This window comes from Rhyacophila brunnea, unplaced genomic scaffold (genome assembly GCF_057557595.1).
Source record: "Rhyacophila brunnea isolate RB1 unplaced genomic scaffold, BYU_Rbru_1.0 scaffold_17, whole genome shotgun sequence".
Taxonomy (NCBI): domain Eukaryota; kingdom Metazoa; phylum Arthropoda; class Insecta; order Trichoptera; family Rhyacophilidae; genus Rhyacophila; species Rhyacophila brunnea.
In genome coordinates this window covers 26,457,620-26,478,210 of record NW_028232827.1, presented here as the reverse complement: position 1 = coordinate 26,478,210, position 20,591 = coordinate 26,457,620, and positions in this window count along the sequence as shown.

Sequence of the window (20,591 nt, the reverse complement as noted above, 5' to 3'; positions counted from 1 at the left end):
ATCCAACAGTGGATTGGTCCCGGCTGATGATGATGATACATAAACTAGTGCATCGTATTACTTATTATATTCCAATTCGAATTATACACAAATATTTTAAAATGTTAATATCAAAATTTGCGTAATCCATATATGTATCAATGTATTATTTGGTTTTAAAAAAATATACATTTTTACAATACTAGTCTCAACCAAAAATATTTTCATTTCAAAACAAAAATAATACATTTCTAGTTATATTTGGTATTCAATATATTCAACATGCTTTTCACCACATGTGATATTACAGAATGCAATAAGCCGGAATTATTCATCAACCAAAATGCCGACCAAACATATTATAGGTATATAGAATTAAAATTAATTATTAGCTTCGCACATATTTTTGTAGCACTTCAAAAAGCATCACCTTTTTATCAAATTTAATGTAATGTAATTTTGTTGAACAATAATTTCACAAACTATTATTATGTATCAGATTATACTTACTATACCTATGTGTCTAGGTTGCTAAAACCGATCCCTAAAAATTTGATTAAGTAATTAATAAAAATTAAAATGAAGACGTATCAGTTGCCTAAATTATACTACAGAATAATACAAAATAACAATATAATATGGTTTTATTCGATTTGCTGTTGTTAATTTACATATAGAAAACGTCTCTACTTTTCTTGATTTCTGTCACGGGTAGGGCCGTCAAAAAAAATAATATTTTAAAGCAAAATTTGTCGCAAATATATACAATTCGTAATGCATAGTGATCAGTGCATGTGGGTGTCATATATCTTTCAAAATGTTTTTTCTAGTAGTTATATATTTCTCAGAAGTATTTTCAAATTATGTATGGTCAATAATATAATATAACATTCTTAAATCTTGTGAATTATTCGTTGAATAAAATAATAGTTTTTTTTTAAATTATTAGTAATGCATGTACGTTATAACAAAAATTTGGAACGATCCTGATGCCGGTTAGTAATTAACGTAATTTAATACATTGATTTAAAATACAATGGCCGATTGCCAATAAAGAAAGCAATTTAGAAAGCTCTTTAAAGACTATTTTATAAAAATCGTTAGTTAAATTTGTCGCAATTGGATTAAACACACATAATATAGTAATCAGTGCACATGGATGTGAATCCCAAGGGGCGTAGGTTTGAATCCGGCTGAGTATCGTATTTTTTTCTAGTGGTTATATATTTTTTATATCCACTAGAAAGTATTTTCAAATTAGGTATGTATGGTCAATAATATTGAGTTTATCTCTAGAATAGTAGCTTTATCTTGGAATCGTCGTTTTAAAATAGTATTTAATCACGATGTGCCAGTTAAAGACCATACAATACCGAACTACTCCACAAAATTTAACAATGCTTTAATTCTACTTTGTAGACATTTATGTAATTTGACATAATTTTCATAAAAATAGCGTTATTGTGAGTTTTTGAGAAGTGCACAAATTGTACTTATGGCCAAAGATTTATGCTATGTTTCATATAGAGCCATCTGTGAAGTTGGTTATTTTAAAATTTATTTTTATTTCGAAAGCTTTCGATTCTCGAAATTAAATGAATAACAGGTTTCTCTGTCCAATGTTTTGCCTGAACCAATTCTCGTAGGTGCGATTTGCATACGTAATCTCAATAATATAAATCACCCGCTGGCAATTATCAACCCTTTCTACAGGCTCTACAGCCCCACCCCTAAATCAGTTGAGTTGAGTGCACCGGCCTAGTGAGGATTTGCCCCGGACTACCCTTAGTTGGTGTATTTAGGTAACACGGATTACAATGACGTTGACATGTTTTCAGGATACTTACCACTTTATTTTTTTACCCTATCCAAAGGGTCTTCGTCTTTTCCGTATTTTACGTCGATTTCAGAATTATTATTTTAATAGTTTTATATTCACTAAACCAACAAATCTTGCGATGCAAATGCGATGTAAGTAAATCAATAATTCCATATATTGATGATACCAATTTAGCAGTGCTTGGAGGCTTCAGGGGAGATTTAGGAGGTAATAAGGTCATAGTAACACATTTTTCATTTATAAAAATAGTAAATATTGGATTTAAATTATTTTTTTTCTCATGTTTGTATTATCTTACCTGCTTATATAACAACATACATTACATCTAGGGATTCCAATCCCGGGATTCCGAGCTATTTTCGATACCTATAAATCCCGGGATTGGTAAACATAATCCCGAAACTTTCGGGATTGATTTTTTTATCAATTTTTATGGAAAATAAAACAAAAACGAAAATATAACAGAAAAATACCCGGTAATATATAGACCTTAAGGGGGGACATGCTCAGCGTAGGTCAAAATGGAACTTTTATTGCATTTTCAAACCATGATCCTGGACATTCCTAAAACGTTGTAGATAATCTATTTGTATAATTTTGAAGCCTTGTTATCATTTATATTTATTTTAAACATTTTTGATGGCTGCAAAAAGTATTTTTATTACATAAAACAGAGTTCTTTTAAACCTCTCGCAATAATGTTTTAGAATAAAGTCATATTTCAGTACATGAATGTGCAGCGGCTTACATTCAATAATTTTTAAACGCATTTATAAACCCATTAGTATAATTTGTGACGAGATAATTTTTGTAAAATATTTACGATAAAAAATTATATTGATAATCTCTGTGATCACAAATTTGACAAGAATTAGGCATTTTATTATTCAAGAAATGGGCAAGATTAAAACATTTGAAGATAATTCTAAAGATACTAAGTATAAGCTATTTTATTTGAATAATAAAATGCCTAATTCTCAAATTTGGGATCAAAGAGATTATCAATATAATTTTTTATCGTAAATATTTTACAAAAATTATTTCGTCACAAATTATGGTTTTATAAATGCGTTTAAAAATTAATAGATGTAAAAAATCTTAACACCGCTGCACATTCATGTACTGAAATATGACTATATTCTAAAACATTAGAGCGAGAGGTTTAAAAGAACACTATTTTATGTAATAAAATAACCTTTTGCAGTCGTCAAATGTTTAAAATAAATATAAAAGATAATACGGCTTTAAAATTATATAAATAGATTATCTACAACGTTTAAGGTATGTCCAGGATCATGCTTTGAAAATAGAAAAAAAGTTCTATTTTGACCCACGCTGAGCACGTCCGCCCTTAAGGTCACATTTTAATGGATAATAGATACTAGTAACTAGGTGTTAGGATCTATTTATAAGAGAATGAGTGGTAAATTATAATAAAACATTAAGCTCAATCACGAAAATGGTAAATCTATATTAAGAATATTTTAACAGTTCGCAAGAATATGACACAAAAAATAAACAATATTACATAGTAAAGGTTGGGATGTAACTGAATAATCTACTTGTCTATACACCAAAAACTTATGATCTACATCTTTGAAACAATACGTTTTGATAACATATAAATTATAGAGAGCGACACGTGGAGAACTGATTTCCAGGTAGATTAAAAATGTCCAGCTAAGTCCTTCGCTTGTAGATCTCTTGAGGCTTGTCATACGGTTTTACCAGTAAGTTGGTAGCAAATGGCGTGAAAAATACAACGTTGTTACAAGAAGGTAGCCCAGTCGCACATTGAAAATCGTTTTAACCGGGATAATAGTCATAAATCAAAACTGAGCGCAACCTTCTTCATGTATGTGCGTATAGGCAAGATGGTGCGAGGACAGTGATGTCACATGACGAAATGTGACATTTCGGGATTATAATATGTCGGGTGAAAATGGTTGCATGTGCCTTCAGATGTTTTATTCTAGCAGTGTGCAAAGGTCCATAAGATTCATAATAATAAAATTGTAATGATGACATTGGGAAGATGCAATTAATACAATCACTGCTTATCTGTTAAATCATATTCAATCACCACATTTAAATATCATGTCAATTATATAAAATGGCCAGGTAATGCAAACGCGCCAGTCGCGTTGTTAGCACAGCAAAAGCAGCTAAAATGATTTGGAAAGTGCTGTGTGGTTATACATTATGCTCTACGTAAAAAGTGGACCTGAACTAAAAAGTTAGATAGAAACATTTTAATATACCTAATGACACAGTAATATTTTAAAATATTAATGAATATTTTAATAATCGCGGGAATGAAAATATAGTAGGTATTAATATTAATCCCAGCTGTCCGTCTTTTATCTTCTGATTACATCCGACATTATCGGCAAAAATTTTAATTCAAGTAAATTTAAATGATTATGACCCATGCAGCGTAGGTACGATAAAACCTTAGTGTTGCATTATAATAATCCCATGTCTTCCGCATCCCTTCGTTTGGGCAGCCAACCCTTATAAAATGTACACATTATCAAATCCACCCCTTTTGGTAAATCATGTCACATGTGAAATATTTTAAAGCAGTGGGGTAAAATTACGAATTAAAAGTTGGACATCTTAATTTAAATATTTTAATTTAATTATCCAAAGAAACGCTTTATAAAAACCTGGTATTAAAATATAAGGGTATATATAAATATAATTCAACTTCATTTGCTATTTTACAACGTTTTTCTTAGCTCGTATTCTTATTTGTCCGGTAAAAATCTTTCAATCGATTTTAAATAACTTCCCGACTAGCTAGACATTTGAAACTTTTAGAATATATCAGAACACGATGATAATGCATTTTTAATACTTTTAGCCATCTTTAAGTAGAATTGATTTCATTTTTAGTTAATTCTGTTTTATATGAAAAGTTATTTTGATACCATTATTAGTTGCTAGGGGGTCCTAGCAACTAAATTATTAAATAATATAATACGTGCATTACTATGTAAATCAATATGGAATGACATTTCATTATTCAGTATTTCTAACAAGTACAATTTTTTTCGTCGTTTAAGCTAGTCAAGTCAAGTTTATATGATTCAACAGAAAATTTAAAATCGTTATATATAAAAAATCTTTTTATCTAGTAATTATTTATCAATATAATAATTAATGATAATTAAATTGCGTGAGGGTGTGTGGGTGCGCTTAGGTTAATTACTTATTTTATTTATTTTTTCCATGTCGTATTTTTAACGTCTTGAATTTATAATTTGTAATATTTATCATTTTTAATATACTTAAATAAATTTTGTCCCATCTTAATAAGATCATCCGGGGGTTTGTATTAACAGATTTGTTTTTTTATGAGAATTAGATGTTAGCCACTTGCCCAACCTATTAGGCCCATACCGACTGACATCTGACTCAAAAACAAATTAAAAAACAATATGTGTATTTGCCAGACCCAGGATTCTAACCTGGGACCCACGACGTTATAGGCCGACGCTTAAGCCGCTCCGTTATAATACCTACATATTTATTTTTCATTTTTGCTTGAACTGCACTCGCACTCGCATGACACAGCGACATGGATTGGGTTATCGTAGCTGATCTTCCCCAACTTTCAGTGGTGCTAAAAAAATAATGCGAAACAATATGCCCTATAATAGGCTTCACATGCCAGAAGAACAAAACGTGGCGATAGACCGAAGGTAGAGGCGCGGTCATATGCTTTCCCTATGCTTCGATGCAGAAAAGTAATATGAAATCTATTTAAAGATTTAAAATGGCGGTTTTGTACTAAATTCTATTTTTGCACTCATCTCGAGACCCAGGTCTTTCATTCAAGTCATCAAACATCGACATAATTGATTTTGATGATTATGATGGTGGATTTGGATGCTGGGGGAGGGGGTTATCTTAGGATGCCAGGCACTGACCTTTTATGCTATTGCAGCTGGCTCCGTGGTCTGGTTGCACTATCACTCTCGTGCGGTATAACTTGCTGGGTCACCCGCACCTAATGTTCAAATGTGGTTTAGGTTGCAATAATTATTTGTATGTGTGGGGTCGATTAATGACTGAAGTTTTATTTATATATAATCGGTCGTCTACTGACTACTGAATACGACTTGAGAGGGATGAGGGTGACCATAATTGGCCCAACTAGTAGTTTTTGCATGATTTCTTTTAACGTATAATATACATATAAATATATTACTGTAATTCATGTGGTAAGTATAGGTACTATGTTCCAATTTTAATTCGTACCTGAGCCAAGATTCATAAAAGATAGCAACCTAAATGGTAATCATGATGATAAAAGTTTCATTTAAAGATTTATAAAACAAACCACATATGGGCAAGCATTTCAAGTACAAAGATATTCTTTGTACTCACCATCCCTTAAATACTTAATCAACGTAATTGAAACCAGGGGTCGTAAAATGACCAAACGCACTGCACTTTACGCATGTAAGGGTAGTTACATAAATATCCGACATGAATGCAAAGCGCTTTCCGTTCAAGCATAACTTATTTTACGGTCAGTAGTAATAAACTTCGCCTTAATAATACATAATAATTAATAATAAATTGGGGTATTATATTATGTACACTTGGTAGTACTTCATTTTATAAAATGATAATATTATATTGTGGTGTATTCAATATATAGAATGATATATTCTCAAATCTTGTGATTTATTCGTTGAATAAAATAAATGGTTAGTAAAAATTATTTGTGAGTTCAAGTAGACGTTATAACTAAATATTTGTCGAGAGCCGGCGTTAGTAATTATTAAGGCGATAGTCAAAAAGAACGCAATTTGACAACCGAAATGGGGGCCTGTAGCTTAATTGGTTGAAGCGTATTGGCGCGATACCAGTGCATATACCGGTTCAAATCCCATCGGGCGTCGTATTCATTTTCAAATGTGATTGTTTCTAGTAGTGAGGTGTTTTCAAGTTATATATATTCAATATTATAGAATGTTAAATTCTTAAATTTTGGGAATTATTCGTTGAATAAAAGAAAATTGAAAATATTATATTACTAGTGGTTTATCCAAACAATAGCCCCAATATGGAGGTACTATTTGTAATAATATATTTTATTTCTTTGTCGATCAGGTCTTGTTTACCTTTCAGTTTTCTGTATCTCAGTTTATATTTAAAACGAAAACTTTCATATAAATTATACTATTCCAAATTTATAGGATAAGAGAAATATGGATATCTTTGAGAGTCTATGAGAAGATTCTTTGGGACTGTTCAAGAAAGTGGCATTTGGAGGTCAAAGCATAATAAGGAGCTGTACACACTTTATGGGGGCAAAAAAGCATGTAGCATATGAAAATGCAGAGACTGTGCTTCATCGACCACGTGCATAGAATGCCGGAGGATATACCAGCGAGACGGACTATGTCTACAACCCCCGATGGTAAAAAAAGACCTGGACAGCCGAAATTGAGATGGTTGCACTGCGCCACGAGAGATTTAAAAAACCTCAGTCAAAGCAACTGGATAGTGTCGGCGCTGGATTGTCCAGAATAAATATTTTTTGTTCCTTCTTCTATTTTTAACCCAAAGAATAAGTAAGAATGTGTAAAATGTCGTACGAATTTATTTAAATTTAATATTATAAAGAAAAACGTTGAACTTGTATGTTATATATTGAATACGTAGATAATTTTCAGCTTTATAAATTGTTATTTTTATGAATACACACTCTGCTAAATTGTATTCGATAATATTGCATTTTCACCTCAGAATTCACGATGAAAATATCGCGTGTTTTTTTTATTCTTTCAACAACTGTTACTGCTCCACGGAATTCCTTAATAAGGATAATTAACTACAGTCATTAAATTTGCGGAACTTCCAAATAAACATTGCGGTTTACTCCGGCAAAAGAATAAATGCTACGGGAAACATTATATGGCTTTCAAATAAACTTCCCCCATGGCAAAAACTTGTACACGCTGTCCAAAAACTAATACAAATAATAATACCATACAGTAGCAACAGTAACCAGTAACGGTTTAGTTTTAATATCACTTTTTCATTGGTTTTTTTCTGTAAATATCTTATGAATTATGTATAAAAAAGTACTTTTGATACGTACAACATTCTATCGTAAATTGAATAAATATATAAACCAATTATAATTGAAATAAGTATGTAAGTTTTATACTATTCCATTTGAGTTGTTTTTTTTGGTCGGTACAATAAAGTATACCTTCACATTTTTTTTTTAGTAGGTAGGTATATTTAGCGACATTTTTCCTTTAGCTGATTAAATAAAATATTCAGCACGATATTTACCAAATTATATTGTTTAAGAGTAGCAACAATTTAATGCGCTTACTGAATATAATTATTAATGAATATCTTATGTATCGACTACGGGTTTTTACACTTCAAATATTGAAAATTTAATTGTATACTTGATCTTGATAGTATACAATTGGTAGTTGTAAATGTAACAAAGACAAAAGTCATGTTCAACTGCTTTGCGGGCCAAAAAGAGATCCTCGTCAATAACACTCAGCTCGAACAGGTGAAAAGCTACATCTATCTGGGACAACAAGTGTCTATAGATGGATGTATATTTGACTAAATTGTTCGCAGAGTAAAGCTAGGCTGGAGTGCTTTTGGCTGCCTGAATAATGTCTTCAAAAGTGACCTTCCACTGTGCCTAAAGCGCAAAGTGTTCAACCAGTGTGTGCTTCCTGTGATCACATATGCGTCTGAAACAAGGACCCTAAGTAAAATAAAGATCCAGAAACTTAGAGTAGCACAACGTGGTATGGAGAGGTGCATGCTGGGGATAACGCGAAAGGACAAAAAAAGGAATGAGTGGATAAGGAAGCAGACAAGGGTTTCCGATGTAATAGAGTTTATTAGAAGCCTAAAATGGAGATGGGCTGGACACATAGCTCAAACAAGAGACAATCGTTGGATAAATCTAGTCATTCAGTGGTATCCAAGAAGTACAAAACGTCCGCAAGGTAGTCCTAAAGGCCGCTGGATCGATGAAATGATAGTTCTGTGAAAATACGTGGCAACGCAATGCACAGGACCGAGAGAAGTGGAACCAGCTTGAAGAGGCCTTCATCCAGCAGTTGATAGATTCAGGCTGATGATGATGATGACTTAGGAGAGAATTCGCTGTGTTTATTTACTATTGGGGAGTGCGCATAATGCCTGAAGATGCAGAAAAGCGAAACCCAGGTCGCAAAAAACGACTGAAATAGTACAAAACTGAAATCAAACAGAATTTAAATTATAATCATGTACCGTTGGTTGATAGTATTAATTTTCTATGTAGACGTGACCGTACAACAAAACTATCGGTAAATTAAATATACTTTGTAATTGGATAATTCTTGAGAATATCTATAAGTTTGATTTTACTACAAAGTAGGGTAATAAATTAATGTACAGTAGTGATTGAATCATTCACAGTGACGCGTTGATCTAGTAGTTTCTCTCCTGCTTGACAGTTAGATAGGTCAACCAAATATATTCCCGCCAATTTTTGTTATTTTGTAAGGCGAGAAAGATAATAATATGTCGTTCCGGGCTCGCCAATCTTCCTTAACTTAATATGTGTAGTAGATAATCATATATTATGTAGTTAACAAATATATAATGCTAAATTCTGAAAATATGTAAATTCTATCATCGAGCCCAATGGTTTATAAATAAATAATATGTAACAATTATTACCACTTACTCCCCTTGTAATGAAATATCAACCCAAGAGCTTTCTGCTCTATTTTGAAAGTAATCATAAGTCCTTGGTTTACAATGGGTATTATATTTCTCTGGAAATATTTTAATATTAATATATCAAAACTGCAAACTCCAGAGAATAAATATCAGGCAATTAGGTACAATATAGTTATATATAAAAAAATAAGATTAAACTTACATTATGTAAAATTAGACTAAGTGGTTGTATTTTATTATTACATGAAATCAAGAATAAGTATGATGCTGTTAATAAAATGGTAATTCACCGTATTACTACATAATCGATTTCTAATAACTTAAAATAAATTACTTGCTAGCATTATAATATTAGATTCAAGGATTTGTAATGTTTTCTTTTACCTCCGTAGGTCCGCCCACTTAATAGAAAATGAGAAAATTATTCACGGAAAACCGAGCTTTCTGATAATTAGTTATATAAATAATGAAAACTGAGGCGTAGAAGATGATAATATGAACATATTATGAAAGCCTTCAGAAATCTCCTTTTTTTGTGACAATTTACCGGTTTTCTGGTTAACATAAATTTGAGGACTTTGGAAACAAAATCGACAGTTTCCAGTCTGGGAAAATATTGCCAAGCCAATATAAATGGTCATTTTTTATCTTATATGTAGGTATAATTAGTAAGAAGAAAGTATTTTTAAATATTTTATATTATTAAAAGTAAGTATACATACAATATTATAGAATACCTACCATAAGAGAAAAAATAAATATTTACATCGATTCGCCAATCATTTCCAAGAAAAGAAATAACCGTTTTTGTTTCCAGAATACCCATTTTGTTAATTAATAAAAATATGAAATTTTTGGTGGCTTTTGTCTGTTTAATTATTGGAAGGTCTGAAAATATGAAAAATATTATGAGAGTCTAAAAAAAATATTGTAATTATGTCATAAACGAAAATCTTGCAATACATTAAATATTAAAAATAATATGTTGGTCCGAATGATTAATTTAATTTCTGTCTAACATAGTTTTTTTTTAAATATGTATCGCTAGATTTCAAAATCAGCCAAGTACATAATAGATAAATGGGAGAAAAACAGCTTTTTGTTTTCTCAAATACACAGTCACAAGGGTGAAAGCTTATATTATTTCGAGTATAGAATATTTAAAATTAATAAATCCCTCATTTTGATAATACAGAAATGTTAGAAAGCAGTAGGTAGTTCTTCAGCAATTCACAAAAAAGTAAAAAATACCTAAAGGTGGACTTGGCTGAATTTGAAATGTAGCGACACATTTCTTTTTCTGAAGATACACATATTTTCTTCGGTCTTGTTCGACCCTTATCTGAAGCATTTATGGTCAACAAACGGCGCCTTTTTTTTCAAATCAAATCAATGAATCCTTATCGCTCGTCAGTCTTCTTGTATCATTCTAGATCATACCAGCATCCTGTATCTCCACTCAATAATATAGATAGTATTTATCGACCTTCCAGGACTTCCAAGAATAGGCAAGCCAGGCTGAAGTTCCCTTCTCCCATCAGCAGCACATGACCGAGCCATGTCCAACGTCGCTTCTTCACTTTTAGCGTGATACACATATAAGAAATAAAATTAATTAAACATTCAAATTAAAATGTATTAATTATATACATATAGTGAACTTTATGTTATAAATTCTAGACGTCTACGCCATGACTTAAAAAACAAAGAAATAATATTAAACGGTATTAAAGACATAGAAATAGAAGAAGTTTTAGTTAAAAATAGTAAGTACAAATAGTAAATAAATATAAAAGTACATGGACGTACGCCGAATAAGCTAAGTAGACCATATTTTAAAAATGTATACAACAACCTCCATCTAAGCTCATCCTCAAACTCAATCGTTATATCTATTGGTTTATCAAACTGCTAATTTTTTCTCCAGTGCACTATTTTTTAAAATTTAATAAATACTTAAATTGCACATCCACACTTATAGCTATAAAAAATTATAATAGGACTACCGTCGTTTTATAATTAAGTATTTTGAAAACCATGAGACATTGGACTCCCAAATTTTCAGCATTAACAGAACGTGAATACATATTTAAATCTGCATACTTAACTTAAAAACAATAAAAATGTGACTTCCTCACTTTCAACTCTAAGGTACAGAATTAAGAAAGATAGGAAATCTATGTTAGCTTTTATTTTGGTAATTAGAAGTTTTGAAAATATAGAATATATTATTATTTAATGTAAACGAAAAACTGGGAATACGATACATATGAACTGAAAATATTATCATGTAGGTACGTCCATGCTGATAATTTTGAATCTGACTGATATAGTTTTTATTACTCACGAATTTTAAACCGAATTGCATTAAAGCGATTGTCAAAATATTTATATGGTATAATTATTGAAATAATTGATAAAAAGGAATGAAAAAAATATATCTTGTTTTTCTCTGTTAGTAAAATTCTTTAACCTGAGGTTGAACAAGATTCCTGTTGATACTTACAAAATATCATCATCATCTGCCTGAATTTATACACTGCCGGATGAAGGCCTTTCCAAGCTGATTCCACTTCTCTCGGTCCTGTACATTGCGTTACCACGTATTTCCGCAGAACTTTATCATTTCATCAATTCAGCGGCCTCTAGGTATATTTTGTGGATGTTTTGTACCTCTTGGATACCACAGGATGACTAAATTTTTCCAAGGATTGTCCCTTCTTCGAACTATGTGTCCAGCCCATCTACAAAATTTAACTATTTAAAAACAATTATGTTGAAAGAGTCCATTATTGATTTCTAAACACCGTGTAAATATCGAGTCTTCACAATCCATAAGGGGTGAGTTCCCATCATTGTTTCACGGTACACATACGTCGGCCACTACTTAATGTAATTACGTACTGAAATTGGAGTATTAGCATATTTATAAGACTTAGTGGGGGGCACTTTACGGAGCGCTAAATCACATGTCCCGCGCGGTGCAATAAATCAGGGGCACTGCAGGCGTCAGGGTGCAATAATAATATACGAAAGCAAACTTAGAAATACCAATTATAACTTTGCTTTTTGGACGTAATTCGGTGCACTTAGTGTTTTTGTGCTTGGAATTATCATGGATAATTTCTTAACTATTTGTGGGAGGTCATCGCTGTGGGAGTGATGGTGTGGTGGATGAGGAAGTCGTCAGAAGAAGAGATGAGAAGTCGACATTTGATGGTTGCTCCGATAGATAAAGGAGCGAGTTTTATTTGCAGCGTAGACAGTCGGTACAAGAGTATATTACAATACTTAATAAGTAATCATAATATGATACTGTCCCGATGTCCGAATGTAGGTAGAATGAGATGTTGTGCGGAGCGATCTAGAGATTGAGATTCTAACAGACCGGGAACCTATATTCGACTGACATGTCCAATAAATTATGATCCCCTATTTATTGACGTACTCAAAATAAAAATAATATTTTGGAAATAATTATTGCAATTGAGTCAGCTTCTATATGGAGTTTGCGTCATCGGATATAGCTGTTTATGTGGAAAAAAATGAATATCGCGGAAACATTCTGCAGTAAGCTATTTACTGAGTTTACAATAATTGGACACTCGTGGAAATGGATATTATTAGAGAATTTCTAATTTCGGTAATACATTTAATATCGCCAATCAATATGCTGATACAAATTGAGTTGTTTATCACCAAAAGGGTGTTAACTGACAATGCGTGGTGGAAAGACATTATTTGGTCGCGCTTTTTTTAGTGGACTGCAATTTTGAAGATGTTGGTTAATGTATTACGGATCTAGGAGAGGGGGCTTAACAGGATGTCAGACACAGACCTTTTATGTTGAGAGGGCCGGCGCGTCCGCTGTCTAGATCTAACTAAACTTAACTTTCATCACGGTCAATCATGACCCGTGACTAGTGGTCACACGGAGTGACAATAATTGGTTGGTGGGAAGAAAGAATGAAGGCGACTATAATTGGCCCAACCAATATTATATGGTTTTATTCGAATAGGTTGGGTCAATTAATGACACCTGTTAACAATATCATTACATGAATAATTACAATATCCATAAATTCCTTTTTTTAGTTCCATAGATATTTTATATTACGTAAATGAAGCTACTGTCAAATCTAAAAATAGATTAAAAGACAGTATATGGTAGATATTCTACATAACTTATTAATTATTAAGATTGCTTCAATGGGACATTGTCAACTGATAACAAATATTGAAGGTCTTAGTTTCTTTTAAATGAACAATACCTCACTTTTCACTGGTGATTATTAAATATATATATATATATATATATATATATATATATATATATTAATGTGTATTTATATTAAATGTATATATATATAAATATGTAGAATACTTACTGTATTTTATTTTAATTAATATTAGAGTTGCAAAGAGCAAATAGGTAATATTGTCATCATATTATAATACATATTCTCACACATTATTCATTTTATAATTTGTTTAATAAATTCTATAAAATATTGTTTCATCCCATATGATACTGTGATACAAAGGTCTGTTTCCAAGTTTAATATATTTCTATACATGCATTTTCATATCATCTGAGTCTAAAATACAATAATATGTTTACTTAACTTATTTTTTTCATACCAATACTCAGCGTTGCCAATTAAGAGTTTATCTTACCAGATTTAGTATTTTTTGGCATCTAGCTTGCAAAAAACGTATCTGGCTTGTGACGTATTTTTTGGTGTCTCAAACACTTTTAAATATGCTGAAAATACGCTAGATATTTAGTTTATTTATTTTCATGCTCATCAATTTTCTGATTATCATATACCTACCTATTTAATGCAGGTAGGTCGGTACCTATTTTAGTAGCGAAAGAAATAAGACATAATTTAACACTTGTAACAACATTCATGGCCTTATATGTAGTGAAATTGTTTGACGTCAGTTTGACGATTATCAGAATGACATGAAACGAAACTTGAACGCTGTTGACACAATATAGGCATTTGTTGACAATTTTTAAATATATTTCTGTTTAGTGTTAAAGACGCGCTAGGCGCGTAACCATTAGTTAGCCATTAGATATAATTAGCATGATATTAAAATGTGATAATTAATTAGTAATTATCTGGTCAGTAGTGAATGTGTTAAGTATGGTTTTACACGTATACATATTTTTTTCGATTTTTTCACTTTTTTCCATACCTGAAAGGAAAGGTATTGACTTCGTTCTTGGTAGAATAAGAAAATTTACTTAAAATTTTATTTTCACAAAATCTAGCGTTTTTTTCTGCCAAATAACTTGTTTTCGTACCCCGCCTGGCATATTTTTGAATACCTCAATTAAGAGACAACTAACATACTATGGACGCTAAACCAAGAGATGTCACGGAGACTTGAAGCTTTCGAGATGTGGCTGTATAGACGCATCCTCAAAATTCCTTGGACTGACCGGGTGACAAATGTTGAAGTTTTCAATCGAATGGGGAAGGACTGAGAAGTTCTACGTAGTATCAAAACCAGGAAACTACAATACCTCGGCCACATTATGAGAGGACAAAAATACAGCATTCCCCAACTTGTCATTCAAGGAAAGGTCAATGGGAAGCGTAGCAGAGGACGGCGCCGCATTTCTTGGCTTAAGAACCTCCGTGATTGGTACGAGTGCAGCTCCACCGAACTGTTCCGGGTAGCAGACGACAAAGATAAGATCGCCTTGATGGTGGCCGACCTTCGCTAGGGGATGGCACAATAAGAATAACATACTCCATTTGATTTATAATTCATATATTTTTTACTTAGTTGTATGATATTCAAATATAGATTATTAAAAAGAGATTATTCTTTTACAAAATATACGTTGGTTATCTGATCACAATATAATATTATCAAGTCTTAGAACGTTTACCAACCAATCGACAAACAAGTTATATTGAGCCGTATTATTAATATTACATCGCTTTCTATGTTAAAATCCCTGCCGGATTCACTCTGTTATAATGCCCTCTTAATCCTATTAGTAATTTTGCGTAAAATATAACAGATGGTGCTGCATTCATTAATTCCGCCAAAGATGGGACACCCCCTGTCAGGGGTTAACAATATACTAATAACTTACTCTCGTATGAAGTATTGATATAATATCTTTACCCCGTTATTTATTTATTTTAAAGCTATATTTTTTAGTAATTATTTTCTTCTTTGGCACCACATTCCGGGATGAATATTGGCCATTTTATTTTTTTTCCTTTTCGTCTTCTTCCTCAGCCGATCACTCCTGCTTTCATGTCACTTAATAGGACATCAAACAGCAGGAGCGGAGCCGGGGCCTAGCGTTCCACTGCACCGGATATTTTTTTTAAATGTTAAATTTTAGTTCTAAAGTCTAATGAAAATATTATATTTACACTTTGCAACACTTTAATTATTTTAAATACGGCAATACCGCCGAGTAATAAAAAATCTCACTTTTATTGATAGAAGAGGCAAATAATGAAAGATGATTTACTGTTGGCAATGAAAAGGATGAATAATAAACCTTATTTCAAAACTACTGGTTTTTTTAATTTTTTTAACATTTGTATACATTTATAATATCCGGAGCGGAGCAGACCATGGAGTGGAGCTAGAGCAAGTCGCACCCCTAGTTTTAAAGTATGACAAGTCAAAAAACAGCATTCTGAGATAATTGGATTCAAAGATTCAAACCCTCTCAACTAAATCTAAAAATGTATGTACCAAACTGATTTTCTTGCTCGATGTGTATCAGGGCTTATATTTTTGTATGAAATTATTATTATATTGAAAAATTATACAGAACACATATTTTTGGTAGTTTTTTTGAAATGTCATAGTCTAAAATTGGACTATTTTGATAAATTTTGAAATAACTCATCATGCACACAATACAAACTAATATGAAACAACATAAAATCTCTTCAATATATTATGCATATCAAGTAAAATAATAAACGAAATGGTTATTTGAAATTTTTATTTCAAAATAAAATAACTAGAACAGGTAAACCATCACATACCTACCGAATTTTTAAAATATATAATTGTATAAGATTATGATTACCTATTCAAGATTCTTGCACATTACGTAATGAAAATTATTATATAATTTAGAATTAATCAGAGTAATTTCCATCACTCTCTTCGTGAACCAAGTCATTTCTTGCCACTTGAGTACTTCTAGCGACTTTCAAATTATTGTAAAAATTGTGGTACGTCATCGGTATTAATTTTTTTGCATATAGTTAAAAGATCTTGCCTTTTCTGCATGGTTATTCCTGGTGGCTCATTATAAGCTTTCTGTAAAATTATCATATTCATGTGAACCGGACGACCCGTCATGCGATGCCTTATATTAATTTCCTCGTAGGAAGAATCAATAAAATTGGTTTTAATGAAAAAACTATACGGTGATTCTCTTTTCAAATGCATGACTTTGATTGCTTGCCATGTTACCTTCGTACCTACGGTAGTTATAACATACTTTTGTTCCAGCTCATCGGACAGCAATTTCAGGTCAAATATATCATCAGTTGCCATTGCATTAACTCTATAAGGTTCACCATTCTTTTCAGCCATGGCGATAATGGGTATCTATATTGAGCTGGTATGAATACTGGAGCACTTTTAGCATTCTCTTTTTTTCTTTTTCAATGAGTGAGTGCATCGCAATCCACTGATCTTGGGTGTGACCCATCAAATATTTTTGCTTTATATACTTTACATTTTCTGTTTCCAATGATAAATACAACGCAACTAAATATTTATTCTTATTCTGTCTAGCACAGTTATCGGACCAAAAATGCACTTTCTTATTTAGATTTTTTTTCAAGTAATGGTATGTAAATACAACTACCAATTTCATTAGAACCTCTTTTAGCAGTCATTTCGTTCCAGATACAACAAAACCCTTTTTCTCAGCAATATCAAAGATGGTGAAATATGTTGCAAGTTTTCTGGTGTAATAGAAGTTTGAGACTTCACCACAGGGTTATGAGAGAACTGCTTGCAAATCGAAACATGAAACTATCATAATATTATCTGGATCAGGGATAGCTCCATTTGTCACGTCATTTTTTTCTCCTCTCGTACCTTATCTTTATTTGGGATATGATATTGAACGAAATTAATTGTTTTGCTTTTTGTGTATCTTTTAAATTTGTATATTATGCTGTGCTGACCATTGATCTTTTTTGACTGAAAGCGCCCAATATTAAATTCTGTATTAAAGATCGTAGAATACTGAGATAACTTCACGAAATGTCGATCATTTTGTTGACACTTTCCTTTGTATAGCCTATAGTGTATCTAAATTTAAAGAGCCATCAATAAATTGTCTGGTAGTTAGTCTGGTGTAAGCGTCGTGGGTCATAGGTTCAAATCCTGGGTCTGGCAAGTACACATATGGTTTTTCAATTTGTGTATGAGTCAGATTATGGACCTAATAGGTTGAGCAAGTGGCTGACATCCATATCTCGAAAAAAAAACAAAAATCTGTTAATACAAACCACACCGTGGAGGCCCATATTATAATCTTATTAGATCGGACATGGTTGAAAGTTTGAGCTCTCAGGAAGTGGGATTCTACCCTAGGAATGCAATTGATGTGATCTCTAACATATTGTTTTAATTCGGTATCAATTTTCTTATGGTTTTCATGTGTTCCTCTGAGATCCTTTTCTATGATTCCATCACTGTTTGTTTTATTTATTATTGTATTTATCAACAAACTACTGTTCAATTGTCAGAATGGCTAGTCAACAGTGTGACCACAACACAAGTTTTATTTACTTTGTCCATTCCTGACCTATGATAATTCAAGATGTCATAGTCTTAAACTCGCTAAAATTTTGAATCCTAATTTAAGACCATAACAACTCAAAATAGCATAGTCTTTAAATATCACACAATACTATTTATAAAAATGATAGACTATTCTTTCTGTCCTGTATTTCCGTAGAATTTATTTAGACTTGTGATTTGACCAGATAAATAATGATATTTTCAACCTTTCTGCATTATTAACTCAAAATGTCAGTTTTTTGACTTGTAATAGTTTAAAACTAGGGGTGCGAAGTATTAAGTCCCTTAGCGGAGCTGGAGCGGAACAACTCAAAATAAGGTCCGCTGCAACCCTCTGATTTAAACCCCCGCCGCATATTTTCCGTATACAGTCTTCATACCATAACACTCTCAAAAGTAACGCGTGTTACTACCGTTTGTATCCCGCCTATTACTTTACCACGTCTTGTTATTTCCACAGTAAACTCACATCTTCTCCCATGTATTTTACTTACCCAGATAGTCCGCGTTTTCATTTGGTAGTATGCTCAACCAATTCTTTGTGATCATTGTACCCACAAATATCTCATGCGTCTAGCCTTAGTGGTACTGCATGGTAAACAGACAACAAAAAAGGGGTACTTAGTATATAATGTTTAATATGTGAAATTTAATATGTTTACAGTACCGTTCATTGAATAGGTTTAGATCCCAACGATAGCCAAATTCTTAATTTTTGACCTTAATACGGCACGTCGGCTCTCAACATTTTACAGTTTCTTACGTCTGATATAGGCGAAGCAGTTTAGCAAGATTCTTTTTATGAAGGGATACAATTTGAATATTTTGCTTGTACAAAACAATTTATTTAACCTCACCCTCTCTCCCTATTCTCTAATTCTCTATTCTCTAATGGTAGACTTGAAGACTCGAAAGCTATCATCACTAAACTTTTTAAAATAAAATAATTACATTCTTCCTACTCATTTCGGTGCATATGTTTTTTAAATTTTGAAAATGTGTACATAGTTGTTCGTTATTTAATTATATTTTAATTTGGTATTACGTCCAACTATTAAATTTAGTTTTTTATATGACAGAAGTATGTTTATGATTGTTTATTGTTTTATGTCTATTTTAATATAACATGGTAGTAGGACTTTATTATTTTGATAGTTTTATGTATATTGCGGACAAACATAGTATGCAAGGAACGATTATTCAATTGAGAGATTATTTATGAACTGATTGATTAAAATTCACGTTCAAATTAGAAGTAGAGGATCGATCACTCTCCTTATGAGGAGGATCAATACAACTCTCACCGGTGTCCCTCTGACACCGCCATCGAGAGTGGAGGGCGTGAGCTGGATAAAGACTGTATCTGATCTGGTCTACAAAACCGTATATGCGGCATGGCAGGCGATATGGGTGGCCTCCCATAAGAGCCGACAGACTTTTTTTATACTTTCCAAATGTCTCGGTGAGACACATGACGAGGAGACTGATCCCGACCCACTGGACCAGTCAATTCGTGACTGGCCATGGAAACTTTGCGGCCAAACTGCAGGGGTTTGGTTTGGCAAGACATGGGTCGGGTTGCTCATGTGAACATGACCAGAAGGACGCAGAGCACGTCCTGTGGGACTGTCTACCTATGGACCCTGAACGAGCGGAGCTGTTTGCCCGGGTTCGACCCCATTCGGGCGTAATAGGACATGCGGACAAGGTGGCCAAGGCCAATTTTGCGGCCTTTACTAAATTCGCCAGAGTAGTACGGGGAGCAGGACACTCCCGACTCCCCTTGCGATTCTTCAAATTAATGTCACTCTGATAGTTGCCATATAAACTAACATCATGCATTCGCACTTAGGTGCAAGGTTGCATCACCAGTCCCGTGCGGCTCTGCTCGGGACAAAACGAGGGCTTAAATCGTTTGATTTGGCATACGTAAGGGTTATGTTAGGCGGTCGCGTACGACGTGGCTGCATATATAACGGGTGCGGAGGAGGGAGTTTTACACACCATGATTGATTAAAAGGTTTGATATCGACTAGCTCGTATAATAATAAATATATACATACATGCAAAAACGACGTCAAACGCAGCATCTTATGTTAGATTAGATAGATAAACAGTTAAATAGGTTACATACATTATTTTTAAATTGTTAAAATTTACAAATCGAGCACCTTATAATATACCTATGTATAGAAGGAGTGACTAGTAATAAACCACT